This window comes from Rhinoderma darwinii, chromosome 12, assembly GCF_050947455.1.
Source record: "Rhinoderma darwinii isolate aRhiDar2 chromosome 12, aRhiDar2.hap1, whole genome shotgun sequence".
Taxonomy (NCBI): Eukaryota; Metazoa; Chordata; class Amphibia; order Anura; family Rhinodermatidae; genus Rhinoderma; species Rhinoderma darwinii.
The window spans coordinates 29,916,529-29,931,925 of NC_134698.1; the positions used below are offsets into that span (position 1 = coordinate 29,916,529).

At 43.4% G+C, this 15,397-nt stretch overlaps 1 protein-coding gene across 3 annotated transcripts in view; it reads right to left on the reverse strand.

Annotated features, from left to right (window-relative positions):
- Positions 1 to 12,325, reverse strand: part of INO80 (INO80 complex ATPase subunit) — a 324,729-nt gene extending 312,404 nt beyond the window's left edge. The window contains exon 1 of one of the 3 annotated variants that reach the window (XM_075844867.1): positions 12,238 to 12,325. The gene's annotated coding sequence lies outside the window, so the exon portion shown is untranslated. Of the gene's footprint in view, positions 1 to 11,926; positions 12,153 to 12,237 lie in introns of those variants that run through there. The other 2 variants (XM_075844866.1, XM_075844865.1) reach the window with 2 other exon arrangements.
- Positions 12,326 to 15,397: the final 3,072 nt, after the last annotated feature.

Genomic DNA, 15,397 nt, shown 5'->3' on the forward strand with positions numbered 1-15,397 from the left:
GTCAGTTGTCTTAAAATTTTCCCTCCCCCTCCGTTTTTTCCTACATTGTGAATTAGAATTCGTTCACACAAATCTCTACTTACTTTTTCAGCAATAGTTCTGTCCATCTCTGTACTTGATGACATCTCACACGATTCCCCGGACTTTGCGTGCCATTCTGCGTTCCACCATGCGCTTCACCGTATGCGGTCCACCACCTAACTTTGGCCTGCCTCGGCTTCCGTAGTTTAAGTAATCTCCATGACTACGGCCCGCATTGACCCAAACAAATCCCCATCTACTACATCAATAAAAATAATAACAACACCGAATAAAAGAAACACACTTATGTTACGGTATCACTAACGGGAAATAAACCTTTACAGACCACATTATGGGGAAAAAACCTCTTTTATTAGAAATATTTACGTTCTCGGTGCTGTTACAACATTTGACTTATATAAAATCAGGCAAAACATTTTTATTTTATATTTTAATATTCCAAGTTTTATTCATGTAATCATATGTTCCTATTCTAATCGTAATTCAATTTGACTATTTCTTTTATCCTGTCTGTTATTTGTTTGAACTTTGACCCACCATGTTTTGGCGGTTTTTTCCTTGCCAATTCTGTTCCATCTGAACTGGGCCAATCAGTACCCAGTGTTGTGTATATATATACCAGCATGTTTTAAACTGAAATTTTATGCCTGATGAAGACGCCAGTTCGGCGTCGAAACGCGTTGCAATAAAGCACCTATTTAAACCAAGGAAGAGTCTACTCGTCTCTCCATCTCACCTGATCCACGCAGCAGCGCCATTATAGATCCTCGTTTTCTACTTTTATCCACTAAAGTGACACGTCAGATTTAAAAAATGATGCTGTGTCGTTTGGTCCAAAAGTGGCTGCGTCCTTAAGAGGTTAAGAAACTAATTAGCATAAATCGAAAACTGCTCAAAAATGATCGTTTTTAAAAAATAAAAACCACTGTTAGCTTCATTACAGTGCCGATCAGATTACGTAGGAGATAGGGCACTTATAATCTAGTGACAGAGCCTCATTAAACCTACTTCGGTTGTGCAGAATACTTCAGTATTTGAGCATTTATGTTTGAATAATCCTAGTGGTCATCATATGTTGTCTAACATTTATTCATTTTTGGTTTCTCCGTCGGACAAGCTGTCATATGTCTAAGGGCTTATTCAGACTAACGTGATATACGTCCTTGTAACGCACGTGATTGTCACGCGCCTCGCACGGACCTATGTTAGTCTATGGGGCCGTGCAGACTGTCCGTGAGTTTCACGCAGCGTGTGTCCGCTGCGTAAAACTCACGACATGTCCGATATTTGTGCGTTGAAGTCAATGGGTGCTGGAAATCACGCACACCACACGGAAGCACTTCCATGTGACGCGCGTGATTCGCGCAACAGCAGTCAAAAGTATGAATGAAAACAGAAAAGCACCACGTGCTTTTCTGTTTCCAAACATACAGAGTGTCATAATGATGGCGGCTGCGCGAAAATCACGCAGCCGCGGATCATATGGTGATGACACACGAAGCTGTTAAGTAAATTTGCGCGCGCAAAACGCCGCATTTTTTGTGCGCAAAACGCACACGCTCGTGTAAATCCGGCCTAAGTGGGAGAGACTTACACACATCCTTTACGATTAGGGAATGGCCAGATATGGCAGAACGTACCGCGAAAATTTTTATTAACGCTTCGCTGGTCAAAGCTAATTATAGAGTCTTTTTACAAAGGTATTTAAACCCCTCTAGACTGGCCAAGATGTTCCCTTCTACCTAGTCTTCTTGCTTCAGGCACTGTGGAAGTATGGGAAACCTTCTGCATATATGGTGGGGTTGCCCAAAGGTACGCCGGCTTTGGCGACAAATCTTTAATATGTTGTATTCTATAACTCAGATTAACTTGAAATTGTCTCAAGGATTGCTCAATGAGACCGTCCCTGGACTATCTAAAGCCTCTCATATGTGTATCCTTTCTTTTCCTGGCAGCCAAACTTGCTATAGCCACATCTTGGAAAAGTCCTGTGATTCCTCTTCATCTGGTTAAGACTAAATTGAATTGGATTATGGTCAATGACCATTTACACTGTATGGTCTCAGATAAAGAGGAGCTCTTCCTTCAAGTTTGGCAGCCATGGCTCAGATAACTTGGGACGATCTCTTAGGTTCATTTTGCCTGGAAGACTTTTCACCCTCATTTTTCCCCCCTCTCCCTTTTACTCCTTTATTATTTTTTGTTTTTCCTTTTTCAATATATGGTGATATTTGAACCAGATTTGTCTGTTTCACTATGATTTACGGGGAATGCCCCCGACTTATTTGCTCTGTTTGATGTATAGTTTGTCCTCCTTGAAAACCTTCAATAAAAATTCTTGAAACGTAAAGTGAGCAGAAAACCTATGGGATGCAAATGCTTACTATACCCCTCGATAAATTCCTTCAGGGGTGTAGTTTCCCAAATGGGGTCACTCAACCCCTTCCCGACATCTGCCGTATATAGACGGCGCTGTCGGGAGGCGATTCCCGCAAAGCGGGCACCGGTGCTAATTGCACAGTGACAAAGTAAAGACGGCTGCTGTCCCTGACAGCAGGCCATCTTTACTACTCGCCCAGTGTGCAGTTTCGTCCCCCCGAATCGGCGATCGCTGCTGTTGGTCGGTCATTTCTGACCGGCCAATCTCTGGTATTTTTGTTAAAACTGTGCCCTGTAGTCACAACGCACAGTTAGACAGTGGTGATGGGTGCTGTCTAAGACAGCCCCCATCACCACCGTCATCTAGGGAGGTGGCAGTGATGCCACCTCTAGAAGCGCTCTGATTGGTCGGTCTGTAATGACCGACCAATCAGAGCACCGGCGGCTGTTTTGAACACCGAGACGTCTCTTAATTTAACACACTGTAGTGATCTGCACTACAAATCTCAGCAAGACCGCACAGAGTATCTCAACCACTCTGCACGCTGCCTCAAGCTGGCGTGCAGAGCGGTTGAGATACTCTCCGTGTGGACTTCACTCCCTGAAAATTATGAGCCTCAAATTCCTGAATTCATAGGCAGCTCAGGAATTCAGTTTGAGACTAAAAGTCTCAAAGAAATTGAGTTTTTCAAGGTCTTTTTCTCTGACAAGTTTGTTAATTTAATGGTGGCCCAGACTATTCTGTACGCCCAATGATTTGTACCCCAAAACCCCACTTCATCATTTGTTAGGTGGACCCCTGTCAATGCAGCGGAGATGAGGACATTTTGGGGCCTTGTGCTGCATATGGGACAAGTGAAAAAGCCAGAGGTTAGGCAATACTGAAGTGCGGATATTTTGCATAACACCCCAATTTACCGCATGGCCATGACTCGGACACGCTTTGAAGCAATTTTAAAATTCTTGCATTATAATGTGCACAGTGCCTGCCCCAGGATGACCCCACATTTGACTGTCTATTTAAAATCAGGCCAGTCATTGATCATTTCGGCACCAAATTTTCACAAGAGTACACCCCCGATAAATATATTTCCATAGACTAGTCCCTTGTTCATTTTAAGGGGAGGCTTAAATTCCACCAATACCTGCCCAATAAGAGGGCAAGGTATGGCATTAAATTGTACATACTGTGTGAAAGTACATCTGGGTATACACACAGGCTTAGGGTTTACAAAGGGAAGGACTATTATTGAACCCCAAGAATGCCCCCCCCCCCAGTCCTGGGAGTTAGTGGGAAAATAGTGTGGGATTTAATACACCCATTGCTGGACAAGGGTTATCACCTTTACGTGGATAACGTCTATACCAGCATCCCACTATTTAAGTGCCTTTCTGCCAGAAGTACTGTAGCATACGGTACTGTGCGCAGAAATCAGAGAGGTCTCCCTAAAACACTGCTTAGCTGAAGCCTCAGAAGAGGTGAGAGCAGGGAACTATGCAGCGAGAACATGCGGTTCGTCAAATAAAAGGACAAGAGGGATGTCCTTATATTGACCACAATTGATGGCAGTGAAAGCACCCGTCCCTGAATGAGGTGGTCCCACCACAGTGACCCACAAGCCAAATTGCATCCTGGGCTACAATAAGTACATGGACGGGGTTGATCTCTCTGATCAAGTACTGAAGCCTTATAGTGCCCTACGGAAAACAAAGATATGGTACAAAAAGCTGGCCGTGCACATTATACAGATTGCATTGTATAACGCTTACGTGCTATCCCGATGTGCAGGCCGGACAGGGACATTCCTTAACTTCCAAGAGGTGGTGATCAAGGAACTTCTATTTGGGAACCAGGCAGGAGAGGAACCAATCACATCTGCTGGTCGCGATACTCCACGTATTGTACCAGGGCAACATTTCCCCAATGAAGTGCCCCAAATTGCAAAGAAGGGAAGGACACAAAAAAGGTGCAGAGTAGAAAAGACACTATTTACCACTGTGAAACCTGCCCCGAAAAACAAGGCCTGTGTATAAAGGATTGCTTCAAAGAGTACCATACATGCAGAAATTAGTAATTTCATGCTTCATTTACCCCTTTATTATACCAAAAGCAACAATGCGTCCACACACATATCCAGCTAAATCCTAGTTCCAAAAGTCAAATGGCGCTTCTGAGCCTTGCCGTGTGTCCAAAAAGCTGTTTATGACCACATGTGGGATACTGTTTTACTCTGGAGAAATTGCTTTACAATCGTTAGAGTGCTTTTTCTCCTTTAGTCCTTGTGGAAATCAGAAAAAATTAGCTAAACCTACATTTTCTTTGAAAAAAAAATGTAGATTTTACTTTTCAGGGCCTAATTCCAATAATTTCTGTAAAAAACCTGTGGGGTCAAAATGCTCACTATACCCCTAAATAGTTTTCTCAAAGGCTATAGTTTCCAAAATAGGGTCACTTGTGGGGGTTTCCACTGTTTTGGCACCGCAAGAGCCCTTCAAATCGGACATGGTGCCTAAAATATATTCTAATAAAAAGGAGGCCCCAAAATCCAGTAGGTGCTCCTTTGCTTCTGAAGCCTGTGCTTCAGTCCATTAGCACACTAGGGCCACATGTGGGATATTTCCTAAAAATGCAGAATCTGGACAATACATATGGACTTGCGTTTTGGATTTGGACACACTAAGTGTTTGGGCGTCCACTTGGCAAATTAAGTTTAATGTAGATAAATGTAAAGTTATGCATCTGTGTACCAACAACCTGCATGCATCATATGTCATAGGGGAGCTACACTGGGGGAGTCACTTGTTGAGAAGGATCTGGGTGTACTTGTAAATCATAAATGAAATAACAGCATGCAATGTCAATCCGCTTCAAAGGCCAGCAAGATATTGTCGTATATTAACCAGTTCAGGACCGGGCTATTTTGCGCCTTCAGGACCAGACACCGTTTAGCCATTTTTAGCATGTGTTAGTTAAATGGCTATAACTTTTTTATTTGTTGGGCTAACGACGTGATTTTTGCGACGTTTTTTCCATAGACAATGCCGTTTTCATTTTTTATACACATCTTTTTTGCTATTTTAGAATTTTTATTCATAAAGTTTGAAAATAATAGTAAAAAAAATAAGCTTTTTTACGTTTCAGCAATTTTTTTGGTAATAACAGGTTTACCCTAAAATAGACCTTTTATTTGTGATCGTCATTGTCTACCGTAAATTTTAATATATTACATGTCTATATTAGGGTAATTGGGTCAGCGCTAGCGTTACAACAATGATTGGCGGGGGGACGGGACGTTTTTTTTTGGGGTGGGTATTTTATGTGTATTTATTATTTAATTATTTTTTGCACTTTACTTTATTATTTTTTTATTACTATGGTCAGCAAACCCCCAGTTACAGGGGAAATCAGCCCTCTCATAGTGACTATTGTCACTAATAGGACTGTGCTGGGTCTAGTAAGACCCAGCAGCAGTCTGCCACTAACGGCACCCGGCGATCATGTGACCAGTCACATGATCACTGGGAGGAATAGAGACAGCGCCGCTGCTGCTGTCTCTATTCCTATACACAGCGTTCATTGAGCGCTGTGTAAAAAGACATCGGAGAAGAAAGCAGCGAAAGCTGCTTCTATCTTCTCCTCAGGGTCCCCGGCAGTCACTGACAGCTGGAGACCCGACATTCAGCTGCCCGATCGTACGGGCAGCAAGTTAAAACCTGAGCCGTAAAAAGTCTATGGCTCGGGTTTTAAGGACCCTGACCGCTGGCCGTAAAAATACAGCCAGTGGTCGGGAACCAGTTAAAAGAGGCATGGACTCGCGGTACAGGGATATAGTATTACCACTTTACAAAGCATTAGTGAGGCCTCATCTAGAATATGCAGTTCAGTTCTGGGCTCCAGTTCATAGAAAGGATGCCCTGAGTTGGAAAAAATACAAAGAAGAGCAGCTAAACTAATAAGGGGCATGGAGAATCTAAGTTATGAGGAAAGATTAAAAGAACTCAACCTATTTAGCCTTGAGAAAAGACGACTAAGGGGGGACATGATTAACTTATATAAATATATGAATGGCACATACAAAAAATATGGTGAAATCCTGTTCCATGTAAAACCCCCTCAAAAAACAAGGGGGCACTCCCTCCGTCTGGAGAAAAAAAGGTTCAATCTGCAGAGGCGACAAGCCTTCTTTACTGTGAGAACTGTGAATCTATGGAATAGTCACCGCAGGAGCTGGTCACAGCAGGGACAGTAGATGGCTTTAAAAAAGGGTTAGATAATTTCCTAGAACAAAAAAGTATTAGCTCCTATGTGTAGAAATTTTTCCTTCCCTTTTCCCGTCCCTTGGTTGAACTTGATGGACATGTGTCTTTTTTTAACCATACTAACTATGTAATGTGGGAGCATATTAGGGCTGGGCAATTAACCGAAAAATAATGAAAATCAAAATCAGCGTAATTAAATTGACGTCATCTTGTGAATTTTTGATCTATCAATTTTTTTTTTACCGTTTAATAAAATTAATTTGATTAAACGCCCAGCCCTAGTACTGGGATTGGTCATGCAGTCCCAGCCCTCTTCCCAGCTGTTGAATTTCTGATTGAACTTCTTTTATCCTTATTTCACCTTACACATATTTATTACTGTTTTGTTTATGATACGTATCACCGTCACTTATGTATCATTGTGATGTTCTTTGATACCTTGTTTTATATATTGTTAACACTCATATTTTAGATATATTTACTTTTAATGAAGCAGATTAGTAGGAGACACATGATTTATATACCTCCAATGATTATGTATCACTTTGATTTGTTTTTTTCTGCCTCCAATTGATTTCAATGGGCGGTCAGATGCGGAACAGCGGCAAGAAAAGACATGTCTGCTCCTCTCTCACCTCCCTCTGCTCTCCTAAACACTGTTTGAATCAGTAATTTTTTTTTTTATTTGAGTTAATTTAGTTTGGTTGTAAGGCAGCGTTCACATCAGCGACAGGGCTCCGTTGCAACATTTCCGTCTGAGCTTCCCAACGGAGCGGAGCCCTGACCGACACAAACGGAAGCCGTAGGTTGATTTCAATGTTCACGGATCCGGCGCAAATGGTTTCTGTTCGTCTCCGTTGTACAAGGGTTCCGTTGTGTTGACTGAATCAATACCGTAGTCGACTACGCTATTGTTTCTGCGAAAAAACAGAAACCTTACGGAACGGAAACAAACTGAAGCATTACATTGAAATGAATAATAATGCAAACAGAAGCTATGGTTTCCGTTTGGCTTTCCATTCACCGGTTCCTCCGACGGAACGAACAGAACCCATGAACGGAAGCCCGACGATGATGTGAAATATATATATATATATATATATATATATATATATATATATATATATATAAACTGTGCAGTGTGTTTGGTGCAACTTCCTAAATACATTTTATTGAAGATTATTTTTACTTTTTGGGATACAGCTGTATTGTATGCCGTATACAAGAAAGCTGCATCGTTCGCTAAGACCTGGATCCGTGAGGTCCACAGACTGACAGGTCCAGTGACAGCGGGTCCTGTGTGTCTCTGACATTCTGGATCCACCTGTAATAAATCACATTTAAGTTATGAACTTAGATGTGATCAACGCTGCGTGTTAGAGACACTCAGGACACACTGTCACTGAACCCGTCCGTCAGGCTGACCTGACGGACACATGATTCAGCGCAAGATGCAGCTGCTCTGTATACAGAATACTAAGCAGCTCTATCTCAAAAAGCAAAAATATTTTTTTAAATAAAATGCATTTAGGACGTTGCACAATTAAAAAAAAACAAAAAAAAATGATTTCAAAAGGTGTTCATAGCCTTTAAATAGGAGCATTGAAATATTTAGGTTTCTGCTCTGTTAACACCATGTTTGTGGTGCACATTTGGTTTGAGGGGTCCCCCTCTTTGAGCCATAGCCACAAAATTAGAGTGCCTCACACTCTGGCTGACCCAACTTGTCCAAAGGGTTCATCAGAGTTACGCACGCACGCTTTTTTTTATCTCAGCTAGAGCAGCTTGAACAGGTAATTGTGTGATTCTTAGCATATTATTTATACCCTTTATGATTCATTTTGGTTTTCCAACTTGTCCCTAAAAATTATTTTGGTCCGTGATATTCGGATAAGCTATTCGAAACCCGCCCCAAAAAAATATAACACACAAAACAAAAAAATAGGTTGGCAGCCCTGTGCTCGCTGATCAGCGATTGTTTTTGGAGAAGGAGTTGTCTCATTAAAGAGGATATTTCCATGACAAACGAGCAAGCCACATGGCCGCATTGTGAATCCTCCCTGCAAAGGGGCTATGCCATGCAGCCTCGTGGTCTGCTTTCGACCAACCAGATCGAGAGAGGACTATTTCGTAGTGTGCGTACTCATTAATACATTTCTATATGAGCATCGTACAGATATTCTTCGGTAAAGCGGGTCTGTCCTGGTGACATACGCTCTCTGAAGAGGTGAATCAGAAGTAGAAAAAAAAATCTAATAATAATCTTATTGGTATTAAAAAGCATATGTACAAATGGCCATATATAGGTAAAACAGAGGTTAGAGCTTTAAGGTGGTTTTACATGGGCAGAGATCACCTTGTTTCAACAACTTTAATGAGGCTCTGTCACCAGATTTTGCAACCCCTATCTGCTATTGCAGCAGATCGGCGCGGCAATGTAGATTACAGTAACGTTTTTTTATTTTTCAAAAACGAGCATTTTTGGCCAAGTTATGACCATTTTTATATTTATGCAAATGAGTCTTTCTTAAGTACAACTGGGCGTGTATTGTGTGCGTACATCTGGGCGTTTTTACTTGTTTTACTAGCTGGGCGTTGTGAATAGAAGTGTATGATGCTGACGAATCAGCATCATCCACTTCTCTTCGTTACCAACCAGCTTCTGGCAGTGCACAGACACACAGCGTGTTCTCGCGAGATCACGCTGTGACGTCATTTCCTGCCCCAGGTCCTGCATCGTGTCGGACGAGCGAGGACACATCGGCACCAGAGGCTACAGTTGATTCTGCAGCAGCATCGGCGTTTCCAGGTAAGTCGATGTAGCCTCTGTCACCTGGTGCCGATGTGTCCTCGCTCGTCCGACACGATGCGGGACCTGGGGCAGGAAATGACGTCACACCGTGATCTCTCGAGAACACGCTGTGTGTCTGTGCACTGCCAGAAGCTGGGTGTTAACGAAGAGAAGTGGATGATGCTGATTCGTCAGCATCATACACTTCTATTCACAACGCCCAGCTAGTAAAACAAGTAAAAACGCCCAGATGTACACACACAATACACGCCCAGTTGTACATAACTTTAAACACGCCCAGTTGTACTTAAGAAAGGCTCATTTGCATAAATATAAAAATGGTCATAACTTGGCCAAAAATGCTCGTTTTTGAAAAAAACAAACTTTACTGTAATCTACATTGCAGCGCCGATCTGCTGCAATAGGAGATAGGGGTTGCAAAATCTGGTGACAGAGCCTCTTTAACGACCCCCGATTGACAATACAGTTTGTCGATCGACGCTAGTTTGCTCCATTCAAATTGAGAAATGATTGTTAAGTAGAAATCCTCATTCACACAACCGTAGCCATGTGCACAGCCGTGATTTTCGGGTCTGATGGTCGCAGAGTGTCACCCGCGGGCCGTCCACAGATCGCGGGCCGTCCACAGATCGCGGGCCGTCCACAGATCGCGGGCCGTCCACATGGCCGCGTGCATTAATTTCAATGAGCCTGGACCGCAGAACACGGCCGTAATAAGACATGCCCGTTCTTTTTCAGGCTTCTGGCCCATGCATGGACCGTGGAAACCACGGTCGTGTGCATGGGCCCATTGAAATGAATGTGGGTGAATTGCGGCCGCAAAAATACGTTCGTGTGCACGGGGCCTCAGGCCGAACAATTCTTACTACGTTTGTCACCATGCATTTGCATCTCAGCAGGGACACGTGCTGTAGACTAGCGACCAGTTTTTTGGCCGCACAAAACATGTGATCAGACGATTATCTGCGAACGTTTGGCCGGTTTAAAAAAAAAAAAGGACAATGAAAGGGAACAAGTGTCATACAAACCCTCGTTCACCTGATCATTGGTCCGAGTAGAAGGGCTTATAGCCAAAGTTTGGTCATTTTGTTTCTTTTACTTACATGTTGTGGCTGCCATATTTGCAAAATAGACTACAGGAAGAGCAGCCATATTGGTTGGCATGTTTCAGTCACCTTCTGGTAAATTGACACTTAATTATTGATGGACATGCTGACAAAAACAGATGACCATCAGTTTCTGAGGAGCCAATTCAAAAGTGACAACCAATATGACCACGTATTGGGCCTTATTCACACGAACGTGCTATACGCCTAACACGGCTCCCCAATGAATTGGTCACTGTGGCATATTACATTTCTTCATCAGGAAACGTGGATGTCCCGTCACATTCCACTGAAGGACCGGCTTTTGTTCATTAGTTGATGATCCTTTTAAGTCTTTACCTGGGAGCTGCTCGTGGTGTAAAATAATTATATACCTTTCAGATCCCCCACCGCTCCAGCGGCAACAGTCCTGTAATGCCCCATCGGTGACCGTTTACATCATTACAGCCGTGATTTGCCATACAGACACGTGACCGCTGGTCGCAGGTGAATCATTATTCAGGATGGACAGCACTAGACGACTGTGATTGGCTGCAGCAGTCACGTGATGGTACGGTAAGTCACTGTTGGAGTGATGTAAACGGTGACAGGTAGCAGTGGACCACAGGTGCTGGATTGTAGAAATTTAAGAGCTGCAAAAAAGCAAAAAGCTGTCTGATTGTCAGCAAGCAGCAGATGACCTGATTTTATTATTTTCTGACCTGTCACCCAACTATCACAGAACATCAAAGGGACTAAGCCCTGAACAGATGGGTCAGAATCTGGGCATTTGTTGGCATCTTTAGCCCCAGTCAGATCCTCGTACATTTCAGTATAACCAAGCACAGGAAAAGGAAAACAGATTGGCAGACACAGATGGGATTTTCTGGCAAGTTTAACAAGTCAGAGAACCCCTATAATACAATCAGTCATAGTGCAGGCCCGGGGGCTGGATTTATCAGAAGACTGGGACAAAACATAGAAATTATTTTTTTTTTGTTTTTTTTATAAAGTAAACAAAAAAAAAACACCACATTACATTATGTAGAATTTCAACAAATTGTGTTTGTTTTTTTCCTAAAAATCTGACTGCAATTTTGTAAAAGTACAGAATATGAAATATTAGTTTCCAGTTAAGTTTGGCAACATCAATGATGCGCTGATACCCGAGGGGCGGGGTACAACCCGTGACCATTCCCAATATTATTACCCTCATATAGTAACAACTCTAGTAACAAGATATCGGAATTTGCCCTCCTTCTGCCTTTAGTTTACTACCCGGCCTCCGCAGCGCGAGCTGTGCTGAGAGGCCATAGATTTCATCGTACTAGCAGTAGACTCCGCTCACCTCACCTGTGGTCTCCGTCTCCAGAGGCGGTTCGGGCAACTGGATAGCAGAATCTGCTGAGAACAGCCCCGAACACGTTTGCTCCTGCAGGTCGCAACAACTCTGCCAGTCTAAGAGAGAAGGGAGACAAGGAGCCATGGTGGGGGGAGCGGCGCCATTACTCAGGCCAAAACAATCGAGCAAAACCTTTCCTTCTACGCGCAGAGCATGATTCGAGGGCTTTAAAAAGTCTAGGTAAGCTCAAATGCGTGGAACAGCAAGCAGCCCGCGCTCAGCTGTGCGGATGTTACCGCTAAATCTATTAATTTCACCTCAGTTTATTGAAGGTCGACATCGACCTGATAGGCGGCTCGATTGATCAAGTCTGTCCTGTTCAACTGGCGACACTGCTGAGATGACGTCACTTCAGTGAACAAGCAAATTTAGGGAAAGATCGTGAGATTTCCTAAGGAAGTGACGCATGACTTTCACCTTGGTAACCGATACGATAGAGAAAAGGGCGTGTGGTGCCGAACGCCTGGGCCCTCTCTGTAGCGTTTACGATGCTCTATGCCCCGGCGGTATACTAATGTACCTGGTTTAGCGAGTTATTAACCCCTTCTTAACGGGGTATTCCCAGAATCCTCGATTACTGCTGGGACCCGAACTTCTTAGACCCCCTCGAGAAGGGGGCCCCCCGAACCCCCTGTTTCTTCACACTTTTTTACTGCATTGAGGGGGACATCAAATACGCTAATCCATACAGTTGAAAACAGGTAAACTGACGTATACCAGCCCAATGGAGGCCAAGAGGGCATTTCTTTTGCCATCTGTCGGGTGAATGGGGCCCTATGGATAATTTGGAACAGGGTCCAGGAGATTTCCGGGCCCATGTAACTGTAAATGCAATTCGCGTATGATTTCCGTGCTGCTGTGTTTCGCTGCCACGGCGCACTATGACTTGTCGTCTATTACCACAGCGGGGACCTCAGTGGGTATAGCATGCCAATGCTGCAGCGGTCACGTGTGTATGGCATGCCGTCCCCCTGAGGCTGCAAGGTCATATTCACACAGTGCAGTTTTTTATGCAGTTTTTGAAGCTACAACAAGGAGGGGAATGTAATAAGTGGTGTACCCCAGGGTTCAGTGCTGGGACCACTATTATTCAACTTATTTATTAATGATATAGAGGATGGGATTAACCCCTTCCCGACATCCTCGGTATATATATGGTGCACATTGGGTGGGGGAATATGGAGCGGGCTCACGGGCTGAGCCCGCTCCATAGGACGAGTGTGTCGGCTGTGTCTTACAGCCGACGCTTCCGGGTAACAAGCGCGATCCCGTTCGAGCGCGATCCCGTTCGTTTAACCCCTTTAAATGCCGTGGTCCATAGCAACTGGTGGCATTTAACAAAAAATGATACCAATATAAACTACAGCTCGCCCCGCAAAAAAAAAGAATTGACGGAAAAATAAAAAAGTTATAGCTCTCAGAATATGGCGACAAAACTCAAATAAAATTTTTAACAATCCGTTTTTTCCTTGTAAAAGTAATAAAACATTAAAAAAAACTATAAATTTGTTATCGCTGTAATCGTTGATGCAGATCCAAATGCAGGACCTAATAGGCCGCCTGTCAGCGTGAAACTGACAGGTAGAATACACTGCAATACATAGTATCGCAGTGTATTATAACAGCCATCGGACAGCTGGACCTTCGAATCCTCTAGCGGGACTAAAATAAATTTGCACAAAAATAAAAAAAATAGGTTTCAAGTAATAGAATGTAAAATCACACTTTTTCCCTTAGGAAGTCCTTTATTATTAGGCTGGGTTCACATGACCACATTAACGTCCGTAATGGACGGACGTATTTCGGGCGGAAGTCCCGGACCGAACTCAGTGCAGGGAGCCGCGCTCCTAGCATCATAGTTATGTACGATGCTAGGAGTCCCTGCCTCTCTGCAGGACAACTGTCCCATACTGTAATCATGTTTTCAGTACAGGACAGTAGTTCCACGGAGAGGCAGGGACTCCTAGCGTCGTACATCACTATGATGCTAGGAGCCCGGCTCCCTGCACTGTGTTTGGTCCGGGACTTCCGCCCGAAATACGTCCGTCCATTACGGACGTTAATGTGGTCGTGTGAACCCAGCCTTAGGAAAAAATGAAAAAGGAAACTATACGTAATTAGTACTGCAGCGTCCGTAACGACCTGAACTTTAGCAATATGATGTTATTTATCACTCGCGATGAACGCCATTTTTTTTGCATCTGGTATCGCCGTAATCATATCCACCCACAGAATAAAAGTAAATATGTCATTTATAGCCCACGGCGAACGCCGTAAAAAAAATATAAGAAAACACATTCGCAGAATTTCTGTTTTTTGGTCACCTGGCCTCTCAAAAAATAGAATAAAAAGTGATCAAAAAGTTGCATGTACCCCAAAATGGTACCAATAAAAACTACAGATTGTCCTGCAAAAAGTAAGCCATAACGCCGCTCCGTCGACAAAAAAATAAAAACGTTATGGCTCTCAGAATATGGCGACACAAAAGAGTATGTTCCAAAAGCAAATGCCGATGCAACACTGCACAGGAGCAGTAAACCAAACTACTGGTCTGTTGGCCAGAGCGATACACGAATACAAGGTCTTATTTAGGAGGTCTCAGATACACTGGTAACAGCATGTATAGCTATAACACTCCCAAACTAAAAACCTTCACACTTATAACATTGGTCTGTTTGCCATAGAGGTGCAAATCTTATTTCCCTACGCGTTTCTGCGCCCCTGTGATACAGGGGAGCGTCCTCAGGGGTATAAATTGATATGAGTATATTCTCACTGCCGGTCAGCACATATTATTTTTTGTATTAACCGGCGTGCACTACACACTGATGGCTGGTCTACTGCGCGCCGGGGAAACTCACGGGCCTTATAAGGCTTAGCCCCGCCTACATGATACGCGTCATCGGGACCTCGACCAACCGGTGTGTGAGATGTCACACTGACCCCCACCAGCTTAAAGGGAATGTGTCGCTAGAAAAAAATTTTTTAGTTAAACAGTTAGTGTATAAATGATTCAACATTGTTCTAATTTTTTTAATTTTTTCACGAGTCAGGAAATATTATAAATTAGATTCTAATTTATAACATTTCCCAGTGCTGGTCACTAGATGGAGCAATTCCCAAAATTGCCGCATTGGCATGTGGTAAAGCAACCACATTGCTTTATGCTGCAAAATTTGAGAAAACTCACTCGCTCTAGTGAGCTCGCAGAATCCCCCCTCCCTTATCCTGGCTAGTGCCAGGAGAAACGAGGGGATTGAATGTTCAAACCTCCTACACTGTGTGTCGCCATTTTTTGAGCTAACACACAGTGTAGTAGGTTTACATACAGTAGTAATCACACACTAAAACACATACATACACAGAAATAACTTACCTGCTCCTACCGCCGCCGCTCCCTCCGCTCCTCGTGCTTGC